Here is an 11063-nt window from a genome sequence, read left to right as displayed (position 1 = left end):
GGAAATTGGGAGATGATGCTGTACAAAACAGACCTAAATTTTTACATTTCCCTGTGCTCTGTGTGTATGCCAGTTAATGCACAATGATGAATGCCAGCTGCATTTAAAGTTAAGTAACTCAAGGAGTGGAATATTAAAAATTTACGACTAAATGGGGTGTTCATGGTTTAGCCACATATGCCTCCAGCTTCCTCCCCAAAGAAGGCAGTATAGAAAAAACTCCTTATGTCCTTAAGGCCTGAAAGATAAATGCAGGGCTCACCTCAGCAGCACACGTACTAAACTTGGGGTGATACAGAGAAGATTAGCATTGTCCCTGAGCTAGGATGACATATACATTCCTCAAGTGTTTCATATTTTAAAAAATGAGGCAGTTTTTTAAAAGACTGAATTCAGTCACTGGCCAACAAAAGCTTTCAGAGAGGAAAAAAAGAAAAGAAAAAAAAAAAAGACACCTCTCAAAGCCAGTCACATTTGTGAGTATTTATTTTCACCAGATCTGTATGTTGTGAACATACGCACTTCAGTACAGAAATAGTCATGTGATCATTAACTTCAACTTGTGACTTCCAGAAATAAATGATAGACGGACAGATAGTTGACAGGGAGACAATCTTAGGTGGGAGGGAGAGGCAGGGGGGGTCAACTTTTTATTAAATGAAAGAAGAACCAAAATTTTTTATTAGAACAAAAAGATAAATTATAGTCATGTAATAAAATTCTTAAGACTTCTGACTCTAAACTGCACTTAAATTCCAAGTGTCTGTTATAGAAACTTGATAAAGATACCGAAGTCATTGTTTGCTTAAAGTTTTAAAATTCTCTGAAATGGTTCCGAGCAATTAAGCTTTAAATAATGAACATTTCTTTTTTTCTACTTTCTGCTCAAGAGGAGAAAGAGAAAGAAGTCTAATAGTCATTGGAAGCTACCTAGTACCTGGTGTTAGACACTTGGCATGCATTTTCTTAAGCTACTGAAATCAAAATTATGATCATTTTGTAATACCTTCAAATTGCTGTTGAAAATATGGCAGACATTCAAATCAGAAATCAATTTTAGGGACGGGGTATTTTGTAAGACAAAAATATATTTTGTTTACTGAAAACAAACAAAACACAAGTCCAGTCTGCGTTTCATCAGATCTTCTTGTCCTGGCTTGGTTTGTGTCATGTTGGTGCTGCTTGTGGGCAGAGCAGGGGAGTTGCAGTAGATAATGTCTGAGAAAACTTCTTTAAAAACAGGAAAAAAAAAAAAAAAGAAGTAGGCCCACATTCCAGAAGGCTGTATTTTTAAATTTTATTTTGCAGTGTGTTTATGTATTTTAATATTAAGTACATAAAAGTAAGAGTTCAAATTCTGATGTGAGTAAGTGATAAAAGTCAGGCAAACTCTAAAGTATTTAACATGAGGAAAATCATTCGATGAATGGCTGTTCATATAGAGAATTTATATTTCTCAGCCTGTTTTCTCCTTTCCCCGTCTTCATGGTTCCCTGGGCACTGCCAAAGGGGAAATGTTCAGTCCAATTAAATGCACAGACTCCATAATTTGCCTCTGTTCTGACTTAGCCTCCTTAATTCTTATTTCACTTGGTTAATATTTGTTCTTAGCTATTTCCTCATTCTGTGTGTTGAACCAGTCTCTCTGAAAGTCCACTTTTTCTATAGGCCTCCAACTACAAAAATAAAAAATGTTTTAAACGAAGGTCATCAAAGGGTTCACAGAAACCCTGTCATGATTTTAGAAATAGTCAACAATTCAGACATGAGCACCAATTTAAAAAAAAGCTGCCGAATGGGAAGCCCAGGTTCTTCAGTCCATTTTCTTCTATCACTTGTAAGTTAATACTCACTGATAAAATACTAAAATGCCAGGAATCCCATCAGGCACCCGAGACAATGGAATGAGCCTCCGGAGATGGGCAGCAGAACAGTGGCACATACGCATGTTGTGTGACCGGGATAAAATATCACAATGTACGCCTAGTCTGGTTCTTGCACACAGATCAATTAAATGAGACTGAAACAACAACAAAATAATAACAAAGACAAAAATGCCAGATATTTACTAACTTTTTAAGTAGAAATGACTTCATTTAATGGCTTTCAGATGGACAATGTCAGATTCTATGTTTTAAATATACAAATAAGATTTTTTTTTAAATAAAATAGGGATAGGAAAAAGGAATAGAAAGGAAGAAGTAGGGAAGAGTTCATAGAGTGAGAATGAAATCTGGTTTAATAAAAAGCTGAATGTATTCAAGTTCAGAGTAGGTTGAATTTGTTTTATTTGGGTGGCATTTTCCTCCAATTATTTATTATCTCTTATTATTTTACCTTAAGACCTAATATTTAAGCCTCATATATGATCAAATCCTTTATATCTGTAAGGATATACTACTATATTTTGTATTAATATTTAGCCTATTAGACAGAAGGACAAGTTCAAGTTTCTATCAGTGTTTCCGTTGTACTGACACTACTAAGGGAAGCCATCAATTTAAAGTGAATGTATCCCCATTTTTCCTTATTAATTTTAAAGCTAAAATAGAGTAATTGAGTCTAATCTTTTTTTCTTTTTAATTGAGCAGAAATTTTGATTCTAGCATCACATATTGGCTGATGGAGGATACTTGAGTTTAGTCATTTATGAAGAAGTGTAGCCATGTTGGACCTTTCAATAGCTAAATTATGTTGAAAAGAGACTTCACATGGGAGGGGGTCTACCTGTCTAGTTTTGGTCATGGTGTCTCTTCTTTTGAAATAGCACTTTCTTTCTGGACATTGCAGTGCACTTTCAAAAATCTGCCTTATAGTTTGTCTTGTTGACTGTGTTGTTCCCTGTTGTTCATATCCCACATTTCTTTACCCTACCAAACCCTAAGGAAAACCTTCTTGGGGTAAGATTCATTTGTTTTTGGTATTATGTTTTAGTTTCGGATACAGTGTCTTACATACATATATTCAGCAGGCAATAATTACCGAATGCCTACTCTAAGCCAGGCACTGTGCTAAGCCAAGGGGCTAGAGATAAGAGCAACGCAGAGAAAACGTTTCCTTACATTGCCTGTAATATACTTAGAAACCAGCGTACAGTGGATTCAGCCTTCAGATTTGCAATTAGATCTGCATCCAAATCCTGCTTCAGCTCCTGCAAGTTACGTTATCATGTAACTTACTTGTTTCCATTTATTCTTCAGTAGAAAAATGACAGCACTTACCAAAGAGGTTTGTTGCAAAAGCCAAGTTGGATTATTAGAGTAAACCTCTTAATATGATGCTGCGATATATGAAGTTTGTAATAAACCGAAGTTATATATTATTTAATATGTGTTAAATTGTATCTTTTCTATAATGCTGTTGATATGCTATGGTGACTGCATGCTTATGCAGATATGATACAGGACCATTGGGTAAAATATTTACAGTATATCATGGTCTTATTAATGAAACCTGTCTCTCCTCTCTACTCATTTATTTTGGTAATACAAACTTTCATAGGTTTCTTCCTGAGGAACGTTTCAATATTTAATTTTGCTCTTTGTGAATTTTGCTGTTTTTATGCCTAAAATTTCTTTGTTTGCTTCAGGAAGAGAAATACTGTCATTTATATTTTCATCTTTTCTAAAAATATATTTACTCTATAAATTTTCATCTTTATCTTAATGATTTTATCTGTTTTCTCTGATGATACATATCTTCCCTAGCCAAATTCCAGGATCAAGCAAACATTTAAATAGCTTGGTTATACAAAAGCTAGGCAGAATATTACCCTCTGTCTCTCCTCGCCCTTTATTCCAAATATTAGAAGATGAATTTGCTCCTAGATAATTTAAAATATTCTATAAATTCTCAGAATAAATTATTCTCAGACTTTTGCAGTAGTCTTCTAAGCCCTGCTTTTCCCTTGCAAAGCTCCTTAAATTCACCAGTTTTCCCTCCTGTACAGGAGACAGTCATGGACTTCCACAGATGGTGGTAGATGATGACAAGGTTAGGAGAGGGTAGAATTCCTGACTGACTCTGAAATGAGAACTAGGAGTTAAGAGTGACCTCAAATCTTCTCATTGGCATCTTGGATTACAGTCTTCATTGGATGCTATTTTGATGGACAAGATCTTCCTCTCTTGTAATAGCATTCTTATTTCATATGTTCAGACATAGGTTAGTCTGATCAGCTATTAACTGCTTTAAATAATCTTTCAGCCCTGAGATTTAAATGCAATTTATCAGTCATTCGTCATTTCATCTGCTGTTATAATTTATCTTTCTATATTTTCATGAGTGTATCAAAGGTCTTGCACAAGTACGTGGATATCACCAGAAAGTTACACTATTATTTTCTAACACCAAGTTCAAAGTCTTTAATAAGAGTTGGTGACGGTCTTTACAGCCTGTTGATACATTTGCTTTAATGATTAAGATGATTAAGATTTATCATGATACTAAAAACTCACAAATAATGAAAAATTTAATGTAACCTCCTTTCAGAAAATTTCATGTACATTGAATAGCTGATGATACACCTTTCAAAAAAGAAAACTCTGAGAAAATAATTTTTCTTGAACTTTGGAGAAGTGTAACTTGAAAGAAAAGTAGACTTTTGTTTTAAAATTCGTATTTTTATGATTATGGAGCAAATTTTGTGCAACTATATAGAAAAATATGAAATTCCAATTTCGAATTCCATCATGAAACTACACCATTCTAATTTCTCCATGCCACGGTTTGTTAATATTCCACAAAGTCCCAGGATGCAACTATAAGACTGCATTCAAATCTATGAACATGAGGCAATCATGCTCAGCAGAGTATAACAATAATTATAATAGAGATTAAATAAAAATAATTAGAAAAAGTTCATCTAGTTTTGATGTATTAATTATTCTGACCCTGTTCTATTCAGAGTCTAATTATCTGGTTCAGTGAAAATGCCAAGATTTCTACGACTCATAAAAATTACATTCAAGGAATTATGTCAGCAAACTAAACAGTATTCATTTACCATGCCTTTTTATGCACACATTTGAATATGCTTTTTTAACTGTTTTTGCCCTTTGTTCCTATTCATGGGAAATAATACCTGTAGAGAAATTTGAAAGTCAGTTGCACTCCGAGCGTAATGTGCAATTCTTGCTCATATCCTTCTTTTGTAAGACTGCTGTAAGTCTCATATAACCTTTGTTTAAAAAACATGAATTAAAGTTCACTCTTCAGTTGTTTCAAAGAAATCTTTAAAACCTGTAGCTGTAGTTAAAAAAAAAAATTTAAAGCAGTAGTACAAAGCATCTCTTAGAAAGTTTTCCGCCTTTGGTAGCTCAGAAGCTGACTTAAGTAGGTCTTCAGAGTTACTTCTGCTACCTTTATTACTTTTAGAGACGTATTATGGCCTCCTATAAAAAAGTCTGGATTTAGGGAAAAAAAATATGTATGTGTGTGTATAATATCTTAAACTTACCTGGAAGGTGGCCATGTAGTTAAAGGTTCTAAATTACTCAGCATTTTTAAGCCATGACAGTTTTTACATTGTTAGGCCCAGTTAGGAAGTTCTTTATGCTCACAGCCAAGTAACTTCATGCCACAAAGACACAGAGCCACATTGGTAAGGAAATCAACATCTGTCTTCTCTCTTCAAATCTCTTTTACTGTTTCAGTAAAATATTTGATAGACATTTTAAGCAAAAATTTGTTGCCTGAAGGATTTAGATTATTGCTTTATTTCTGCTTTCTTCTTCATGTGGGTAGACAGACACCAATTTAGTTGAAAATACAGCCTTCAATTACACTCACACTGGGAAGAGCATATTAGCTGTCAAGGTTTGAACTCTTTCCTCGGTGTTCCAGTTACAGGGTATAACTATAATACACACATATATGTGCATAGTTATAGCCTATTTGTTAAAGAGGGGAATACGTCTTCCTTGATTCCGAGTTTATCTTTCAGGAACTACAAACTAGCTCCAAACTTTATCTGAGGTGGGGAGGGCTGGGAGGATCAAGGAATGCTCTTCAAATGAATGGAGTTGAAATGAGACCAAGGTGAGAAGAAGGAATTGGAAAAATTTACACAAAATACACCCACAGCCAAGGTGTGGTTGCCATGGCGCCGCATTCATTTAACACAGATGTCATCTAGATAAAACGGAAGTGGGGTTAGTGACGGCTGGTGGTGGAGACAAGTGGTACCAAAGACGTGATTCCTTCGTGTTTTATATCCATATATATCCATAGAAATGACCCTGCTATGACCTCCACAGTAGAATTTTTTCACAGTCTCTACTTTTAAGCATACATTGAGGTGTGTGTCAATTATAATAAAGTATCATGAAAAACACTAAAACTTTACAGGGAAAATATCCTTTGAATTTGTTATCTATACTCAGTACCTTAACGTGTCCTGAAACATTAGACATTGGAAATCCAGCCCAAACATTTTATAAAGTAGCTGTCTGTGTCTAGGCTTTATGCAGAATGAGGACCTAATTCAGATAATCATGTAGACACAGACTCTGTCACTTTCCCCCATCCCTGAAGTAGCAGAAGGGTTAGGAGTAACCACTTGTTGTATTGTGATGGGAAGTGCCTCATTTTGACACCTGTTAAGCAGACCCCTTGAGCACATTACTCTTTATTGCTGAGATACAGAAAATAAGATAATAAAAGGAACGTATGCTTACAATTCACCATTAAAATGTGTGGCCCCAACAGGCAAGCTTGTGAATAGGATTTGACAATGGCTTCGCTGGCAGGATAATTCACATTACCTGGTTTGGGTAACCAGTCTTGCGACATGCTGTACCCTCCCCATCATACCTTACCTCACTGGGATGAACCAAACTCCACAAGATTGCCTTTACTCCTCCGTGCACCTCGCTCGGCTACTCAGTTGATGGACCCCGTGTGGGATAGCTCAGGGTAATCCTGGTGTCACTGGGAGGACAGTGTTGGGATCTCTCCCCACCCCTTCAATTGTTGATAGTGTTCCCATCCTGCCAGTGGCTCCCTACCCCCATGGAGCTTGACCTAGAGAGCTAGAACCCATCTCAGGAGCCTGTTTAGACCTGAATTCTAGATGCATCCCGTTGGTCCCCTTCCTTTGCTCTTGGTGAACTATCATTTCGGAGCTAGAAACATTGTTGTGACATTAAGACTACAGAATCAGATTGCTTGCTCTTAGATCTTTTCCTTATCAGCTCTATGATCTTGTGCAAATAACTGAGCTCCTGTTAACTGCAATGTCCCCTACTTCATTTGTTTGAAATTAAGTAAGTGAATTTTTATGAAGCCTCAGAAAAGTTCTTGACAAATAGTTGGCACTCTAAGTTTTAGCTGTAAAGCAACAATGCTGCTTCACATAAAAAGGTTTCGATTAATTGTTACTATCACTCCCTACTTAGTGGTTTATGTAATCTGCCAAGGTTGGCTCTTGGTAGTCAAGTAAATAATTTAGAAGTCCACGGTTTTCCTTCTCTGTCCAGTGTGTGGTGTTTGCAAATGAAAAGCATTTTGTGTTTCAGATCAGTATCCCTATTACATATTTTAAAACTTACTGAGAAGTTAAACGGGCTTTTTTTTTTGTTTTATGCTGTATCTACCTTTCACCAAGGCAGGGGATGGCATTAGCTCAGGTTTGAAAGGCCTCTACTTGACACAAAGAAATATGTAAACCAAAAATTTCAGTTTAAAAATTCTACACATTCATGTATAAATTTGTGCCATGTAGATGTTTGATGGCAGAAAAAAAAATGTCTGTCACTAAATCAGGAGCTTCCCCTTCTTGAAATCTGTCAACATGAACCATATGAGATTTTTTTTAGGGACTTTATCTTGCAGGATCTCAATCATCTTTACTCCTTTATAAAGTGGACTTTATCTTCATCATGCAGACAGTGAAAACTGATACTCAGGGAAGTTAGTTAATTCTAAGTGAGGAGTAAATAACGACAGCAGCAAGATTTAAATTCATGTTTCCTACCCAGATGCCCATCAGCAGATGGATGGATGTGGCACACGTACACAGTGGAACATTATTCAGCCGTGAGGAAGGAGGTTATCATGTTATTTGTGACAACGAGCACATTATGCTAAGTGAGATATCAGACAGAGAAAGACAAATACTGTATGATGTTTCTTATATGTGAATCTAAAAATGTCAAACTGCTAAAACAAAACAAAACAGAAGGTAAAACTGTGGTTACCAGGGGATGGGGATGGGGAGATAAGGGTACAAACTTGTAGCAAGTATTAAATAAGCCATAGGGATCAGAATATAGTATATAGATGTCAGTATATTGTAGATAGTATATACAGTATATTGAATATAGACAATAATATTGCACTGTAAGTACATAATGTGAAAAAACAGGTACAGTGGCAACTATGTTACAGTAAATACAGGTATCAAAGTAACATGCTGTGCATCTTAATTTATACAGTGTAACATCAAATTTATCCAGTTTATCCAACCGTGTCTTTTCTGATGGTCAGTGACATTTCCTGCACCCTAACTGCTTCCTGTTTACTTCCTATGCGGTGTCTGTTTCACTTCCATTCTATGCATGTCTCATCCAGTCATCAAATGCTCTCATCATATGGATTTTAGAATTCTACAATTTAGTCAAGCACTGCGTCCTGACTGCAATTGCAATGCTTTCTTTTTGTCTTTTTGTGATTCTCTATATAAGGAATTTATGAGTTTGTTTTTTTAATGGTTGGGTTCTTCTCTCATAAGACCATTCTCTTCTATGTCTTGAACAGTGGGGGTTGAAAATGTGTTAAATGTAATTTACTATCCTCGTTATACGCAGGCCATAGGGAGGTGGTTTTGGTGTCAAAGTTAGATTTGCCGTCTAAAGGTTTAGGATGTGAAAGCTCTATGAATCTCAGTAACTATCAGCCTATTTACTTTTTTTTTTTTTTAACTTTTTTTATTGAGTTATAGTCATTTTACAATGTTGTGTCAAATTCCAGTGTAGAGCACAATTTTTCAGTTATACATGAACATACCTATATTCATTGTCAAATTTTTTTTGCTGTGAGCTACCACAAGATCTTGTATAAATTTCCCTGTGCTATACAGTATAATCTTGCTTATCTAGTCTACATTTTGAAATCCCAGTCTGTCCCTTCACACCTCCCACCCCCTTGGCTACCATAAGTTTGTATTCTATGTCTATGAGTCTATTTCTGTTTTGTATTTATGTTTTGTTTTGTTTTGTTTTACATTCCACATATGAGCGATCTCATATGATATTTTTCTTTCTCTTTCTGGCTTACTTCACTTAGAATGACATTCTCCAGGAACATCCATGTTGTTGCAAATGGCGTTATGTTGTCGGTTTTTATGGCTGAATAGTATTCCATTGTATAAATATACCACTTCTTCTTTATCCAGTCATCTGTTGATGGACATTTAGGCTGTTTCTATGTCTTGGCTATTGTAAATAATGCTGCTAGGAACACTGGGGTGCAGGTGTCATTTTGAAGTAGGGTTCCTTCTGGATATATGCCCAGGAGCGGGATTCCTGGGTCATATGGTAAGTCTATTCCTAGTCTTTTGAGGAATCTTCATAGTGTTTCCCACAGTGGCTGCACCAAACTGCATTCCCACCAGCAGTGTAGGAGGGTTCCCTTTTCTCCACAGCCTCTCCAGCATTTGTCATTTGTAGACACTCCCTTACAACATACACAAAAATAAACTCAAAATGGTTCAAAGACTTAAACATAAAACAAGATACAATAAACCTCCTAGAAGAAAATATAGGCAAAACATTATCTGACATACATCTCAAAAATGTTCTCCTAGGACAGTCTACCTAAGCAATAGAAATAAAAGCAAGAATAAACAAATGGGACCTAGTTAAACTTACAAGCTTCTGCACAAGAAAGGAAACCATAAGTAAAACAAAAAGACAACCTACGGAATGGGAGAATATTTTTGCAAATGAAACCAATGAAGGCTTCATCTTCAGAATATATAAGCAGCTCATACAACTTAATAAGAAAAAAAACAAACAACCCAATCCAAAAATGGGCAGAAGACCTAAACAAGCAATTCTCCAAGGTAGAAATACAAATGATCAATAGGCACATGAAAAAATGCTTAATATTGCTAATTATCAGAGAAGTGAAAATCAAAACTACAATGAGGTATCACCTCACACCAGTCAGGATGGCCATCATTCAAAAGTCCACAAATGACTATTTACTTTGTAATAACTGCTGCCCAGAGGGAGTTCATGGTGTGATTCAGCTGTAACTATTTACATATAGATTCCTGAAGGAATGTGTATTCTAAGGCAAATTCATCATGGCAATGGCAAAGAAATAAAAAGTAGCATGTAAGAACGCTTTCATCATCTTTTCTAAAAAAGGTTTTGTTTTAATTAAAAGCCAAAACATTTCAGGAATAAGAAGTTATATTAAAATTTTGCATAGAAAAATTAATATTAATCTGTACCTAAGCCTTAGATGGTTGAGTTTTAATAACTTCTATAAGGGAGGGCAGAAGCAAACCCAGATAATACTGTCACAGTTTGTTTATCCCAAAATAATTAGCAGAGGTAGATGAATTAATTTAAGCTTTTACAGATTACTGTTTCAATATAAAGATGATCATCTGACTCACCCAGAAGAAGGCAATTCACTTTGCTCAGCTTTCTGGCAAATGGGGGTGAGGGGAAGGCCCAAGCTACTTTATGTAAGAAGATCAACTTGAAAAAAGTTGGGGGATTTCCAAACTTAATACATACATGGTAACAAGTATCAGAAACAGCAGAGGGAAGATAATACAGTAAAGGTGCAGTTTGCATCTATGAAGAGAACATTCTGACATTCTATCACTAGAATATTCTATGCCCAAATCTCTAGCAGTATTGACTGTCTCATCTTTGAAATCCTCAAGCAAGTGTACTTCATATGTGCATAAATCCATATACTCAGTCACACTTTTACTGCACACAGGAGGAGTCTTTTGATATTGTAATGGTGAAATGTCTCTCTTGAGGTAAAATGAAAAGGTAAAGCAAAAATATTTTTTGAAAAGATTAAGGGAGAGATTTTGT

The 11063-nt window shown here is 35.6% G+C and overlaps 1 non-coding gene across 1 annotated transcript; it reads left to right on the top strand.

Moving 5' to 3' along the window:
• Positions 1-254: 254 nt before the first annotated feature.
• LOC116150598 (U6 spliceosomal RNA) lies at positions 255-361 on the top strand. The gene has a single exon (XR_004134331.1). It is a non-coding gene; the product is annotated as a U6 spliceosomal RNA (small nuclear RNA).
• The last annotated feature ends 10702 nt before the right edge of the window (positions 362-11063 follow it).

The sequence above is a fragment of the Camelus dromedarius genome, chromosome 26 (genome assembly GCF_036321535.1).
Source record: "Camelus dromedarius isolate mCamDro1 chromosome 26, mCamDro1.pat, whole genome shotgun sequence".
In the NCBI taxonomy this organism is placed as follows: Eukaryota; Metazoa; Chordata; class Mammalia; order Artiodactyla; family Camelidae; genus Camelus; species Camelus dromedarius.
This window is presented reverse-complemented; position numbering and strand designations above follow the sequence as displayed.